Raw genomic sequence first — 17,064 nt, 5'->3', positions numbered from 1 at the left:
CCTGATATTCACTTGGCTGCCTCACTCCTCATCAGGGCTCTTCCTCTGCCCACATCGTCTAAATCCGCCCCACCTCCCGCTCTCTCTGCCCTTATCCTGCTGTTTTGGTCACAGCACTTACCCTACCTGAAATGACATCACAGCCTTGGTTACATTTTTGTTTATTGTTTGTCCCTTCTCCTGACTTTTGGAATCTACAGTCGTAAATGCGTTTTCGTGGTCATTGATGTAGCACCAGCATCAAGGATGTGGCCGCGAGTGGCTGGAACCCAGTGAATGCTGAATGGAAGGATACTTTTAGTGGTAGGTATTATTTCTCCCGTTTTTTAGAGGAGGAAGTAGAGGCTAAAATGCCCCATATCACAGGCCTTTCTTCCCCTCAGAAAAGGTGTGACAACTTTAATCAAGATCACTTACATGAAAGCAATGCATTCATTTTGACAGAAATTTATAAAACTTAAAACAAGGATAGTGTTTTCTGAGTTTCTGTCTTAGATAATAAAACTCAGTATGTGCATTAATTCTGAACATGTATTATGACCCCAATTCACCACATGTATGACTGGTCTGCTTCCCTCCACCCCAAACACATGCTTTTCTGACTTCACACCTAACCTTGCTGTCTTGATATTTATTATATTTAACAGTAACTTGACACCATAGCTCCCTGTTGGTTCCAGCAGATGACTGTGTGAAGATCAAAATACTCAATGCATCCAAGGAGAATTTTTCTTCAAAGATTAAAATAATTGTCTGTTTTAAAGTACCGCTTATCACCGTCCTCACTAAAGGGCTCTTCGTGGTGTCTGGTGCGGGCTGATGGGTGAGCCGCCATCTACTGCAGGCCACAGGGCACCACAGTGCATTCCCCAGGGACGCACGGTTGGGAGAGCCTGTCACTCTTGTGCTTTATCTGAAGTCAGGTGTTTTGAGCCTTTACATCAGTCGTATGGTGGATCTTCTATAGTGATTTCTTCATCTGCAAAAGAGGAAGAGACACAAAGAAAATCCAACCAGAAGCTGTTGAGCTAGATCAGCTCCTTACTTTTTGAAAAAATATTTTCTCTTTTTGATTTTAAGAAGCCTTAACTCTGGAAGTATTATGAATCCAGCACAGTTCAGAATCTGGACATTCAGGAGGCATAACCCTCCTTCCACCTTGTTCCCCGACTGTTTGGCCCACTCAGCAGTTTGGTACCCATCATATCATCCAATTCCCCTACAAGGCTTTTTCTTCTCTGTGGATCTGATGCCTGTCCCTGTCTCTTTATTAGAACTGTGCTTCACCTGCCTTGATTGGCATTCCTTTAGGCACACAAAGACTGACTTTGACTGTATCTGTCCTTTCCGGTCGGAGGCTGCCTGCCGGGCTTGCTCTGCCTCGAGGTCAGGACTTGGACCCTGATGTCCTCCTCTCTAGCTACACTGAAATTTCCTCCTGGACAATGACAGTTTACTCTACTTCTAGGTTCCTTCCAAATCCTAGCCCAACCCTCACCACCTGGAGCTACTCCATAGAGACTCGTTTGTCCAGCTTCTTGGTGGTGGTTGTTCTCTCCATGGTCCTCTCAAGGGAGGAGCTATTATTCCATACCTCTGGGTAGACTCTTTCTTCCATGCAGTTATGGTGGGACATGTCCGCAGGAGCTCTGCTTCCCCACTGCAGTCACCCAAAACCCAGCGTATCTGACTTCGTCCCAGGGGAGGGCCGGGCACAGATCAGGCAACGAGAGACTGCTCATGGAGAAAGCAGGGCAGGGCCTTGGTGCTCCCTTCCCTCCTATTCCAGCAAAATTCTTCCTGGGGTTGTTTGTTTCCTAGTGCTTGAGTTTTAATATCTACCTCCTTCTAACCAAGTTCAGCTTTTGCTCTGTATCAGTCTGAATTTACTATTCTCCCAGCCACTCCTTCCTCTTAAATTAGATATTAGAGCTGTCCATCAATTGGTGCTGTTCAGGAGTAGAGTTCTTTGTTTCTGTGTGTGAATGCTGTGGCTTGGGTGGACCTGGATTTTTCTGCAGAATTACAGCCAAGCCTTGTGCTTTCACCTGTTCAGGTGTTCAGATCCCATTGCTCTACCTCAGAAAACACTAAACTCCCCTGGAAGGTCTCAACAGAAGAATCCCATGTTATTATCCCTTGGCATTGCTATAGCTCTTTATGTCTTATCTTCTGGTGGTAACCCTGGGAGTGTGTGTTTATGATCATTTTATTAGCATTTCCTCAAAAGATTCATGTTTATTAAAAACACAAATATCACTAGAAATTTCTTGGTAGGTTGATTGAAGGGGATTTCAGGAAGAACGAGGCAAGAAGATTAAACATCTATAGTTTTAACCTGTTGCTTAAATGAATAACTATAATATAACCATGGACTTTTTTCTTACAAGTAGCCTTTATCAATTCTCCTTCAGATAAGATCAGCCAAGAGCTTGCTGGTTTAAAGACAGGTCAAGGGAGAAAGGCAAGTTTGTGGAGATTACTTTAAGAAAAATATTGTGTTTAGAAAAATCATGTTCTCTATTTCTACAATTATTTCCTTCTCAAAAATTTCTTATTGGTGCATTTCTGATGGGTCAATACATTCCTCTGTTTAAGCTAAGATCAAATGGATTTTCTTTTACTTGCTGTCCAAGCATCCTAATTGTAAATAACATGCTCACAACAGTGGGTAGTTGACAGAATACCTTCAGGTTGATGGACATTTAAATCTCCTGACAGCCTTGACCTTGGTACATTTAGACTTCCCTACTACAGAAGAGAGAACTGGGGTTCTGTGGGACTGAGAGACTCGTCCAAGGTTCACATTGCCAATGAGTGGCAGAGCTGGACTCGAACTCAAATCTTCCTGTTTCTATTTCAAGTTCCTTCAACAATCTCACACTGTCTCTCAAAGAAACAGGCTTGTTCATTCATTCAGTTATCTATTTATCCATCTATCCATCCAGCCATTCATCTATCCATCCATATTCATATCCATCCATAACTATTCCTTGAGAACCTATTATATACCAGATTCTGTCTGGAACTCCCAGTTTGGTAGGGAAGACAGTAAACGTATAATTCCATTGGTGTGGCAGTTGCTCGGGCATTAGCACCGAGGCTCTGGAAAAACAGAGGAGGAACACCTGGCTGGGGCAGTGGTCAGGGAAGGCTTCCTAGAGGGAGTGATGCTAAAGCTGCATTTTGTTATGCATGTGTATTAACAATCACTTGTTTCCCTGAGTGCTACCAGCTTCCACTCTGCTGCCCACTACTCATATCACTCTTCACTGGGCTCAGTTGTCAGGAGAGCAGTGGGGTGGAACTAGTTCAACAAGGAAGAGCATTCCCTTTGAGGGGACTTTGAGTGATAAGGGGTCTGGAGAAGGCTTGGAACACATAGGATGGGGAAACTGCCCCAGAGAAGAACCAGAAGATCTGGTATGGAACCTGGGAAAACTCCCTTTTTTCCAGGCCTTGCCTTCTCATCAGTGATACAGAGGGATTGAATGTGAAAAAAGTTTAAAAGTGCTGATTGTGTGGCCCTAGGCAAGCACAAGGACAAGACAAATGAGAATGTGGCAGGGAGCGCGGGAGGGCGTATTGCAAGCCTCCTGTAGCTCCAGGCCTTTGTACTAGCTCTGCCTTCTGCCTGGAAAGCTTTTGCCCATAGTGTCCATACGTTAACTTCAGCTCCTCTTTTGTCTCTTCTTCCTGTTCCCAGACAGATGGAAGGACCCTTCTTATCAAACACAGAGCCCTGGGCTATAACTGCCCCACTCCTTGTGTCTGGGTGTTTGTACTGGCCATACATTCCTTGAGGGAGGGACTGTGACCTCGCATCTCTGTGTTCCCAGACCATAAGCCCTGTGCCTGGCACGACGCATATGTCAAAGAATGATGGCAGACGGTGGACTTGGTTTGATCGTATGTCTTTGAGTTGGCTCATAGGTCTTCCAAAATTGACTTGGGTATTCAGAATAAAGTACTTGCAGACCCGTTCTACAGACGAGACTCTTTAGGCCCTGGGAGGTTAAAAGACTTATTGGGAAGGACAAGCCAGGTCTCCTCTCCCTAGGGTAATGGTTCTACCGTTTCCCCCAAGACTTCCAGGATTTGAATTTCATTTCCGTTCTTTGGGAAAATGGAAGAGATGTTTTCACTGGCGTAAGTTAAAGGAGCTGGGAGTTGGGGTGTAACAGCCTAAGGAAAGGAGTGATGTGAAGTATGTGAAGGTTCGTTTGGGTAACAGCCTTTTGAATAGATTAAGATGGTGAGGCTTGGCGGAGGCAGGTGGAGAATCAGAGGAGACAGCATTCGACAAGGCGGAGCTGTCTGGGCCCTGAACAAACAGCTCATCTCCGGGGAGAGAAGAGAAGGGTTTCAGAGAGCGTGTGCATCAGACAGGCTCCATGTGCAGTGAAGTGATGCGTGCGGCAAACACACTTCTCCCCCTCTGCTGGGGCTGTCACCGCCCCGACCCCTCTACACATGTCATTTATCTTTCCACGTCCAAGTTGCAGTGGACTCTTTCAGGCCATCTGAAAATGGAGGCTGGGCATTTTGGGGAGGGACCTGCTTCGTTTTCACGTCTAACGTTCATTGCTTTGGGATATTGTTCCCGTCTTCTTTGTTTCTCCCCCCAGAGTTTATCCCTTGGCAACACGCCTCTGGCTCGGTGGGGGCCCTTGATGCATCCTCCTGTGCTGCTGCTTGTCAAAACCCAACGAGAGGCACCTTATCAGTTCCCTGGCAGGCGCAGGGTGGTGGCGCCGCGTGCATGCACTGAATCTCTGATAGACGCCACTCGGAATCAGCATGCACCTTTAATAAAGAGCACCGCCTAGCTATTGGCTATGATAGGGCTGGTTGTAATAAAAGCATCTCTTTCCCATTGGCTTTTGAAATGGCAGATGGAGAGCTGTAAGGGAGGGAGTCGCTTACCGAGGAAGAGACAATGTCTTTTATACAATAAGCCCAAACCTCCAGGATAGGTTTGATGACACCTTCGATTGTGTTTTTCTGCTCTGAAGGGATGGATGATCAACACACACCTCCCAGATGCTGCTAAGGGGGTTCTGTCTTCTGATCAGCATCCTGATCAGCCTCTGAGCTACTTGGGCCTTTGTTGATTTTTCTGGCACCCCTCACCCCAGGATCGGTGTGTTTGTGGAACCCCCTGGGCCTGAGTTCCAGCATCATCCCTCGTTTGCTGTGTGATCTTGGGCAAATTCCTCAGCCTCTGTTCAACTTCTTCCTCAGTGTGATACAGGGATTGAAGCAGAGATGTTTCCTGGAGATGCTGTTGCTGAGGCTGAGTCTTGAAGGAGAGGAGGGGCAAGGCTTCTGGGGGACTCTTGGTGGGCAAGTGAAGTCTGCTTGTAGCTGGTGGTGAGAATGTCTGGGGATTTGTAGTCTGGTTCAAGGTCAGAAAGGCTAAATGGAATATGAGTGGGGAGCAGGGACAGTGAAGTCCTAGTGACTGGGTGGAGAAGCCCAAGGGGTCGGAGGGAGGCCTGGTAAGAGAATGAGAGCACCGGGGCCTGTTACCTGTACCGGGTGGGTAGTTGGGATGAGATGCTGTGAAGCCTTGACAGTGGATGGGAAAACTCCAAGTGAGAGTTGGAAGAAAGAAGTCACGCCCATACTTCACACTAGATTCACCAGAAAATGTCTGTCTTCTCTTCATGCCCCTGTTATGTCCTGAATCAGACTCCCAAGTGGCTGCTGTTGAGCAAAGGACAGAGATGGGAGGATGCGACAGAGTGGCGCTGGCCTCAGGCCCCCAGCACCTGCGGGGCATGGCTGCCTCCCCTGCCCTGACTCTGCTCTTCCAGCAACACTTCAATCCTGCCTTGGCTCTGGAGAGCTGACCGGAGCCCCACACAGGCTTCTCCGAGGTTTCTTTTTCTTTTCTCTGTTTTCACTTCAAACTGCCTGCTTTGCCTGGTACTCCTTCGAGACTCCCCCGGCCCCACACCCGCCCCACATGCCTTCCTTCTTACTGCTTCGCTGTCTGTATGCAGAACTCCATCACGGCAGCCCTCCGCTCTCCAGCCCTCTGTGTTTTCCCAAGAGGCACCTCCTGCTTCCACCAGCATCAGGAATTGAACTAGCTCCTCCAAGTCACCAACGGACCATTTTGAAAAATAGATTTAGTTAATATTTTGGATAGCTAGGGTGCCTGTAATTATAGATGTATGTAATAAAGTTATGTAATTAATATCTTATACTCCATATAGTTACAGACGGGATAAATCCTGCCATGATGGTTTTTACCTTCCAGGCTCTCTCACAAAGCTTCCCATTCATCTGTTCCTCCTCAACCCCTGCATATTGTATTACTTGCAATTAACCATATAAGTGGAATCTTTTTATGCAAACAATAAATAATAGAGCTCATCTTCTTTCCGTTCCGGCAGCAATCTAGTCGGCCTTAATGAGGTTTGAACACAGTGCAGTGATGTTGATCTCCATCAACCTTGTTGCCATGGGAGTCTCTCCATGTTGGATTTCCTTAGGCTGCTGCCACTCCCTGGCGTTAGACATATCATCCCCGTGGCTCTGAAAGTCCAGAACGCACTAGCTAGAAAATCTACAGGTCTGGGAAAATCCTGGCGTGCTTGAACCATCTCTGGAATTTCCATGTTCTGTGATTTCATAGGTTGCCCAGGAAGTGGAATGCCTCTGAGTAGGTAACCATGAAGTGTATGGGGGCGTGGGAGGAAGGCACTCCCTTCTCCAGCGATCTACCATGACGTCCTCCATGACAGCAGGCCTTCAGTGTCATGGCAAAGCATGAGTAGTCAGCGCACACCAAGCATTATGAATGACTGATGTGCCGAGGAGGTGTTCATGGAGGAGCGTGCGCTGTTTGGATGGCAGAAGTGGTTAGAGTGGGTTTTCTGAATAAATTATAAATACAGATCTGATCATGTCACTTGCATGCTTATGATCCTCTGTAGACTCCTTGTCACCTTTGCAAAATGTTTAAGCTCCTCAGCCCGCCAAAGAGTTCCTTGACGAGGGTGACCAACTGCCTGCTTAGCCCAGGATTGAGTGGGCTTCCTGGGATGTGGGATTTTCAGCGCTAAAAATGCAGGCAAAGTCAGGGCCAAATGGGCTGAGCTGACCACCCTGTAACCATGACCTAGGCCCACTCATTCCTCTGCAGCCCCAGCTCCCACCCCTGTCTGGAGAAATAAGCTCCTCTGCTGCTGCTGCTGCTAAGTCACTTCAGTCATGTCAGACTCTGCAACCCCATGGACTGCAGCCTACCAGGCGCCCCCATCCCTGGGATTCTCCAGGCAAGAGTGCTGGAGTGGGGTGCCATTGCCTTCTCCGAAATAAGCTCTAGTGGTTCTCAATGAGTTATAATGGTTCCCTGCTGCTTCTTTTTTAAAAAATTGAAGTAAAGTTGATTTACAATATTGTATTAGTTTCAGGTGTACAACATAGCGATTCAATCTTTTTATAGATTATGCTCCATTCCCCTGCTGTTTCTTGCCTCTTTGCCTGCGCCCCTACAGTCTCAGCTGCCTGCTAGGTTGCCCTGGCTCCCCTATCTTTGTTGAACGAGCTCTTCTCGCATGTTAAGGCTCTGTGCGGCATTGCCTCACGGGGAAGCCTTTGTGACCCCCAGGTTGGGGGAGCTTCTCTCCCCTGTGCTTAGCCGCTTGTCCCAGTCATGTCTCTGTCCATTGAGTATATTTCCTTGTCTCTCTCCCCCACTGGACTAGGAGCTTTGTGAAGACGTGAATATGACCTATTAGACTTTATATCCCTAGCACCTAGTACAGTGACTGCACATAGGCATTCATGAAATATTTTATGTACAGATTTATTTAATGATTTAAGTATTTAAGTGCCTGAATGAATTAAAGGTAGATGATAAAATATAGCCCGGGTGTTGATGACCTTTCAAAACTTGTGTGCCTATGTCTTATTGAAAAACATGTACAGCGGTTCACGAAAGATCGAGGAGGGGGGACCCTGACTTTCTGGGGATGAAGGGGAGTGTGGTGGTTCAGGGTCACTAAAGTTCCTGCCCAGGGGAAAGGGGGCTGCAAATGAGGAGGGGCTGTGGAGTGAGGGTGAGGCAGGTGGGGCTCTGAAGAGCAAATTGGTGTCCTGGGAGCTCGGGGTGGGAGAGGGACAGGACAGCCTGGGCAGAAGTGAACCAAACGCAACAGCGGGGCAATTGCAGGCTCATTGGGCAATTGATCATTTGGCTCTTGGGTGCTAAAGAGATATTCTTTTTTTATTTAGGTTTTATGGTGAAGAAGGCTGAGCATTTTCTTTTTCTACTTCCAGTTTTATTGACATATATCTCTGTATAAATTTAAGATGTATAGGTGAATGTTTTGACTTACATACATAATGAAAGAATGACCACAATACGTCTAGTTAGCATCCATCATCTCATAGAGATACAAAAAAGAGAGAAAGCAAAAAAAGGGAAATTTTTTTCTTTCTTATTTTTTTTTATGATGACTCTATCAACTTTCACATTTTTACTAACAACTTTCGTAGATACACACAGTGGTGTTGACTTTGGTCATCATTGTACAATACATCCCTGCTGCTGCTGCTGCTAAGTCGCTTCAGTCGTGTCCGACTCTGTGTGACCCCATAGATGGCAGCCCACCAGGCTCCCCCATCCCTGGGATTCTCAAGGCAAGAACACTGGAGTGGGTTGCCATTTCCTTCTCCAATGCATGAAAGTGAAAAGTGAAAGTGAAGTCGCTCAGTCGTGTGGGACTCTTAGTGACCCCATGCACTGCAGCTTACCAGGCTCCTTCATCCATGGGATTTTCCAGGCAAGAGTACTGGAGTGGGGTGCCATTGCCTTCCCCAACAATACATCCCCGCTGCTGCTGCTAAGTCGCTTCAGTCGTGTCTGACTCTGTGCAATCCCATAGATGGCAGCCCACCAGGCTCCCCCATCCCTGGGATTCTCCAGGCAAGAACACTGGAGTGGGTTGCCATTTCCTTCTCCAATGCATGAAAGTGAAAAGTGAAAGTGAAGTCACTGATTCATGTCCAACTCTCAGCGACCCCATGGACTGCAGCCTACCAGGCTCCTCCGTCCATGGGATTTTCCAGGCAACTGGAGTGGGGTACCATTGCCTTCTCCACAATACATCCCTAGTACTTCTCTATCTTATAACTGGAAGTTGGTACCTTTTAACCACTTTCCTCCAACCTACCCACCACCCCCAACTCTTGTAACCATAAATCTGATCTCCAAAGAAATATTCTCGATCAAGATGCCTACCCAAATAGGGGTGGGCCAAGGAGAGAGAGGTGGGACATCCAGGCAGGTGACCGGGACACAGAGCTTAGGAGGTTTCTTTCAGAGAGGCCTTACTAGGCTTCTGAGGGCAGAGGGGAGCTGTGAAGGTGGAGGCCAGGCAGGTATAAGCAGTGTGTTCTAGGCCAGCTTGCTGGGTGGTGACCAGCCTGCTCCGTGTGCCCATCACTACCTGGCCCCCTTGTGGACTCGCTGCCAGCAAGTCCCCTGAGCTTCCAAGGGAGGGTGCCTTGTGCACTGGAATCTCTGTCTGCAGGATGAATATTTCAGAAAGGCAGCTGGGAAAGGCAGTGGCTTTTTAATCTAAGCTGAATAGAGCCTGAGGGGCCAGTGCACGGCATCCTCGGGAGTGGAATAATGTGCTTGCGACACCGTGTTCTCTGTGTACAATGGGACGGGATGTGAGCACAGGAGACGGCTCTGGTCATAGAATTCTCTCCCTCTTGGCCCATCCTGAATGAGAGCCTGGGACTGTTGCTGGTGACCTTTGACAGCAGCCCAGGGGGCAGCTATTGTGCCGACCTTGATGAATTAGAGCCCGTGGGGGCGACTCGCAGTGCCTGCCGTCCATGGAGCTGCTCATTCAGGCCAGATGCTCGCTGTGCTTTCCATAACTAATTTCCCTTCATTGCAGCAACAGCCCTGTGGCAAGTGATTCTCTCTCCACTATATGGGGGAGGAAACTGTGGAGCAAAGGAGTCCAGTAACTTCAAAGCGCTTAGTGTAATGCCCACACGCCGTCCCGACAATAAGAGCTAAAATTTAGATCAGGTTTGGTCTGTGCCAGGCATTGTGCTAAGCACTTTAATAGGTACAACACATTCATTCCTTTCAAGTGTGGAGGATACAGCATTCAGTTCCATTATTCGCCTCATTTTCCTGATGAGGAACTGGAACACAGTGAGGTTAAGAGCATGCCCAAGGTCACACAGCTAGTAAATGACAGACCCAAAACTTAAAAAAAAATTTTTATTGAAATATAGTTGGTTTACAGTGTCATGTTCATTTCAGGTATACAAGCTGATGATTCAGTTAAACACACACACACATATATATTCGTTTTTAGATTCTTTTCCATTATAGATTATTATAAGATATTGAGTAGTTATACAGGAGGTCCTGTGTTATACAGGAGGTCCTTGTTGATTACCTATTTTATATATAGTAGTGTGTATATGCTAATCCCAAACTTCTAATTGACCCCTCCCCAACTTTCCCCTTTGGTAGCCATAAGTTTGTTTTCTATGTCTGTGAATTTATTTCTGTCTTAAAAATTCGTGTCATTTTTTAAGATTCTACATATAAGGGATATCGTATTTGTCTCTCTCCATAGAGCCAAAACTTGAACATAGGTAGTCTGATTCCGAAGTTCAAGGATTTAACCATTTACAATACCCCCTCATATAGAGAGAGCACTCAAAACTGTTAGCTACTGTTACTCTGACTCCTTACAAAGGAACACATCTTGGGAGGGCAGAACTGGGATTGAACACAGGATGTCTATCTCTGAGATACCTGCGCTGAACTTGTACCCCAGGCTAAGTGAGGGATTCATGGCTTTTTCTAGTTAGCTGAGGGTTAGTAGGAAAACCTAGTTGCCTTCAACCCGGTAACAGAGGCTTCAGGAGTCCCTGGTACCTATGCGCTCTTCCTCCTGGGCTCACAGCTTCTTACAAGTTCCTGCTTCCTTTGTAGCAAAGTCTGGCCACATCAATGAATTCTAGCCAATGGAATATGAACAGAAGGGATGTATGCCACTTGCAAGCTTATCCTGCACCCCCCCTAACCCCCCCCCCCCCCCCCCACCAAATAATGCTCCCATTCGTGATCCCAGAGGACCTAAAGGAGGGTCACTGATGGAAGGAGCCTGGGGACCTGAATGACTGCCTGGAGCAAAGCCCACAACCCCCTGCCCCCACACTGGACTGTGAGGCAAACAAGAGATCATCTTTCTTCGGTTGAATCACTTAGATATTGATATTATTATAATTGGAGCTCCCTCTACCCCCCAAAATACAGTGACTTTAAATAAAAGCCCTTTGAAGTGCCCGAGTCCACTTCTCTGTTAAGGTAAACAGAGGCCAAGAGAACAGAGTCTGGAAATAGCACAGGCCTTAGGGTCAGACCAGCTCATCACTTAGTAGCCTTGTACCTCAACCTCATGGAACTGCAGAGGTCTCCTCTGTCCAATCCAGGCATGGCCTGTGCTGGGTTGCTGCAAGGAGTTGGAGCTGTTGCAGCTAAAGCCTCTAGCACAGCGCCTGCTTCATACTTGCTGTGTCAAAACCTAAAATGTTTGCATGGCTCTTAACCCAGCAATTCTACTTCCAGGAACTTATTTTAAGAAAATAATCTTGGATACTCAAAGATGTAGTTATTAAAATGTTTACCTTAATATCGCACTTGAGTGAAAAATTGGAAATGAGCTAAATTTTCAACAATTTGTTGTTGTTCAGCCGCTCAGTAGTGTCTGACTCTTTGCAACCCCATGGACTGCAGCATGCCAGGGCTCCCTGTCCTTCACCATCTCCCGAAGTTTGCTCAAATTCATGTCCATTGAGTCCGTGATGCTATCTAACCATCTCATCTTCTGCCTACCCCATCTCCTTTTGCCTTCAATCTTTCCCAGCATCACGGTCTTTTCCAATGAGTCAGCTCTTTGCATCAGGATGCCAAAGTATTGGAGCTTCAGCTTCAGCATCACTCCTTCCAATGATCAGTCCTTTCAACAATAGGAAATTGGTTAAATAAACCCTGGCGCATCTGTTCAACTGAGAACCATCCGACCATTAAATAGATGTGATAGAAGGTCAAGCAAAATAACCAACAAGGACTTACTGTACAGGGAACTCTGCTTAATATTATGTGGCGGCCTGGAGGGGAGGGGCGTTAGGGGGAGAATGGATGCATGGATATGTATGCCTGAGGCACTCTGCTGTGCACCTGAAACCATCACAACATGTTAATTGGCAATCCGTGGCAGCAGTTTAGTCGCTCAGTTGTGTCTGACTCTTTCGACCCCATGGACTGTAAGCCTACCAGGCTCCTCTGTCCATGGGATTCTCAAGGCAAGAATACTGGAGTGGGTTGCCCTTTCCTTCTCCAGCTAATTGGCAATATTCTGATACAAAGTTACAAGAAAGAGAAGCCATGCGATGACATGAAAAAATATTTACAGCAAAATGGTAAAAACAGCAGATTGTAAAACAGTATGTAGTCCATGAAATCATTTTAAAAAGTAGAAATATAAGAATATATATACAAAAAAAAGAGTAAAAGGATATATCTTGAAATATTAAAATGTTTATCTCTGGTAAGTGGGGATTTGTAAGGTTTTACTTTCCCTTGCTTATCTGTGTTTTCTAAATTTTCTATCTTAAATAGGAATTATTTAGTTAAAAAGGAAGAAACCAAACTATATAAACTCTTTTGGGGAGCTTTGCCTGCATTGGCTGTGACATTGAACATCTCTCATCACCCTGTGTGGATGTTGACTTGGACAGTGGGAGAGACAAAGACAAATGTGAGTTGACACAGGGTGTCCGTGGGAATATCTCATATAAAGTTGTGTTGCTATCATTCATGGACGCTGGTTGTTGGATGTTTATTATTGTGGGTATTATTCATGCGGACACGTGAGCTCACAGGCATCTCCTCTCCTCCCTTCCCTGCAAAAGTGCTGCTGCCCATGAGAATCTTGTCTTTCATAGGACTAGGTGTCCCATGACACTATCCAGGTGCCCAGCGCATAAGAGCATCTCTGAACAGACTGAGGACCTCAAGATGAATGCTAACAACTCCCAGCCTTAATATAACAAGGCATCTGGCACAACAGCCCTTGCTGGAGCAGCCTTCTCTGGGCTGGTACACTCACCACAGGCTTTCTTCTCCCCGGAGCCAGGGACTTAATGAGTGTGAGTGAGTTTGCTTCAGGTTTATTAAATAAGCATGCTTTTGCAAGAATAAGTCAGCCACAGACTGGAAGAAAGTATTCACAATGCATATACCTGACAGAGGACTCCCATCCAGAATATATAAAGACTTTTTACAAGTTGACAATTAAAAAGACAGCTCAGTAAAAAATGGGCAAAAGATTTGAACAAGAACTTCACAAAAGAAGCTCTAGGAATGGCTAATAAGCCCATAAAAAGGAGTTCCACATCATTAGTCATAAGAAACATGCAATTTAAAGGTACAATGAAATACCATTTCATACCTATTAGAATGGCTAAAATACAAAAGTCTGATGAGTCCCAAAGATGGTAAGGGTGTGAGACAACTGGATTCTCAGTTTATTGCTATTATGGGGTCAGGTTAAATTCTGTTCAAAATGATTTGAGTTATGTGATTAAATGGTTTCTGGATAAATATATTTCTTCATTCATGCACTAATCCAACCATTATGTAATTATGTCATGATGGATAAAACAAAGTTCATGCCTTCAAGGGGAATGTAGACAGTTTTTGAAGTGAAGCTTTGTTGAGTCAGTCACCACGTAGCTAGTGTTATTTACCATACCTTCTTGATTCTCAGACACATGTGTTATCTTCAACCAATTTCAAAGTAAGTGTGAAAACTGAAAAACATGTTTTTGCACCAAAAATAAGAGTCTTGAGGCTCTGGCTTAAACAGGAAAAAGATAATTTTTTTCCATTTACCTTTTGCCTCTGCATTCTCGTTTCTTTGAAAAGAAATGCATGGGCATAGATGGTATTAATAATGATCTTGTTGCATTTGTTGAAACGTATTCCTCTCTATCTCTTTTTAAATATAGCTGCATTTTGATCTCTCAGTGTAAGAAAATTATCTTAATACAGTCTTAAGCCATAAGTTGCTGTGGCTTTGTTTACTCACCCAAAGGCAAAAGTTAAATCAATTCAACAAATATTTATTTTGTGCCAAGCATTTAACCAGTCACTGTGCAGTAACACAGAAGGAGCAGTTCTAATGTGAGAAACTGATGCTCTTTTCTAATGAAAAGAGTTCTGGCTTTGAAGTTAGGGCACAGTTTTGGACTATGGCCCCATGATGTCTTATCTATGTCATTTTGGGAAAGTCTCCAGAGTTTAATTTTCTGAGCCTCTGTTTTCTCCTGGGTGAAATGGTGATAATCATTCCTATCTCATATTATTGATTTAATGGATCATGTAAAAAAAAATCTTGGCATGTGATAGGTGCTCAGTGAATGCTTGTCGATTCTGGCTCTCAGTGGAGACACAAGACGTGTTTGAGGAGGTTCTCAGCATTAACAGAAGGCAGTGGGGAGCCTGTATTGTCAAGTTCAAAATCGAGATGGTATAGCTCTTTGAATACTTTCAGCATTTTCCAGCACTGTTCAGTGTGCTGTAATAGAACATCAGGAAAGTTTGTCTGTAACTTTGACCTTGGTTTGGTAAAGAGAAAATGTGACTTGAAAGCCTGAAGTGCATTAGTTTTATAGTGTGGGGTTAGAGAGCTTCCCAGGTGGTGCAAGTTGTAAAGAACCCACTTGCTAATGAAGGAGGGTGCGGGTTTGATCCCTGGGTCTGAAAGATCCTCTGGAGGAGGAAGGGCAATCCACTCCAGTATTCTTGCCTGGAGAATTCCATGGACAGAGGAGCCTGGTGGGCTATAGTCCATAGGGTCACAAAGAATCAGACACAACTGAAGCAACTTAGCAGACATGCACGCATATTATCTCCATGACTCAAAGGGGCAGCAGGTAGAGAGTGAAAAAAGTGATAGTCAAGGGCATGGTGTTCAGAAATAATGTCCTGGAAAAGAATCAGGTGTGAGAAGAACTGGCAGTAAAATTAGGAAAGAAAGAGAAGGAAGGTGAACGGAAGCTGTCCACCCCGTGGGAAGACAGCAAGCCCTTCCTTGGGGTGAAGTGTAGGCAAAGAGGTGTGAGGGGTGATGGAAGTGAGTTCCTGAGGTCACACAGGTGGTTACACCTGATTCAGGACCAGAAACCCATGCTTCGTCCTCCAAATAGCCTTTTGTGTCCCATTGAACATTTTTTTTAATGATGCCACTTTCTCATTCTCTCATTTGCTAGCTGAGTGCATGCATGCACACACACCACACACATACACACACTCACATTGGCAGGTGCTTTCTGGGGAGCAAGAGTTCGGATCATCCGTTTGTGTTTCTAGTTTAAAATCTTCCTTGTCTCTTTGGATGCGCTTTAAGCACTTGCGATCCAGATCAGCCAGGTGCCCTGGGACAAGGTGGCTGAAGGAGGAGCAGCTGCCATGGGGAAGGTGCTGGCTCAGTGCCCAGAGCTTTCCAGAGCTGAGATTTGAGAATGAGAAAGAGCCCTGGAGCACGTGAAGAAAGGGAGGTTGTCAGGGTCGGGGGCGTTGTGAGGAGAAAGGCCTGGGAACTGAGTAGCGTGTAGTGTTTGAGGAACTGCCTGTGGCCAAGGCGAGAGTGTGGACTGGGAACTGGGATGCAGAGAGAAGCTTCTGAGCCCCATAGAACTTTCCCTCCAGGGCATATCATCTTTTTCTTCCCACTTTTGCCAAGCGCATGGAACAGAACAGCATTTTCTTCCCCTTGTGAAGTGACAGGGAGGGGTTAGGTAGTGGGTGGGTGTTGAGTGAAGCTGTGAGGTCGTGGAAAGCAGGGGGCTCTGGCTGTCCAGGGAAGGGGTGGACACTGCGATCTGGCCCGAGAGAGTCCTGGAGACTGTGCATAGGAGACAGGAGGCTTTCTAATGCCATGAGATGGATGAAACCAGTTCACAGTAACTGCACAGAAGTCATTCATTTGCTTTAAATCCTGCTCTTGGCTGTAATTTGATTTAAATAGACTTCTTTAATATTCAAGCCTCATTTAAGAGCTCCATTCTTAGGGGAAAAAAAGCTCAGTGGAGAGGAAGAACTTGCTGACATCTGTCTCCCTGTGATGGACCCTGAGCAGGCAGCAGGCACCCACTAGAGTCCCGTGTGCCGCTCCACGCCAAGTATGTGATTAGTGCCTGCGGCCTGGGCTGGGAGCTTGTTAGAAATGGAGAATCTGAGGCCCCTTCCCGTACTGACTGAACTGGAATCTGCATTTCCACAAGGCCCTCAGATGACTCGAATGTACATGATAGAAATGTAAGAAATAAATGACAGTGATGAAGAACATCACCTGCTTTCTGAGAGGTGAAACTTTGAAAACTCCAAGCCTAAAAATCTTCCAGTTTTGGAATGGAAGGGAAAGGGGTTGAAGATTTTCAAAATTAACGTGTAAATCTCTGCATGTTTCAGAGTACTTTAGAAAACATTGGGTTATAAGTTGCATGTTGAAGTTTCTCAGGCTGATGGGACATGTGTGACTCTCTTCGCAAGCACATCACTTACCTCTGCCAGACTGTGCGAGAGGCCCCCTTTCTTCAGCTGCTCCCCATCCTAGAAAAACCAGCTTTACACCCCAGGACCTGAGTCTGGCTTTCTTGAGGTCGAGCCTCAGTGGAGACATTGAAAATTTGCCTGCTGATTCTCTGTCTTGTTCTGAAGATTTAATTGCTAGGTATTAAAAACACCCGTGTAATATATATTCCATCTGAGAATCTGTTTTTCTAAACTTCCTGTAATGTCATCTGCACGGAGAGATTGAACTATAGATGGATGGGGGTTTTGCTGCTGGGAGGAGGTCAGGGGAGTGGGTGGTGGGGTGGATGTGGGTGCGTGTGATGAACATCTGCTTTCTTGTGACTTACTATGAAAAAGATGTTAGTAGTGTGCACACACTGGGCAAAATGAAACCTATGAATTCTTATGATTCTGTCACTGCTGAC

This window comes from Budorcas taxicolor, chromosome 25 (genome assembly GCF_023091745.1).
Source record: "Budorcas taxicolor isolate Tak-1 chromosome 25, Takin1.1, whole genome shotgun sequence".
NCBI classification, from domain to species: Eukaryota; Metazoa; Chordata; class Mammalia; order Artiodactyla; family Bovidae; genus Budorcas; species Budorcas taxicolor.
The sequence above is the reverse complement of the archived record's forward strand: the minus strand, read 5'-3'. Positions refer to the sequence as shown.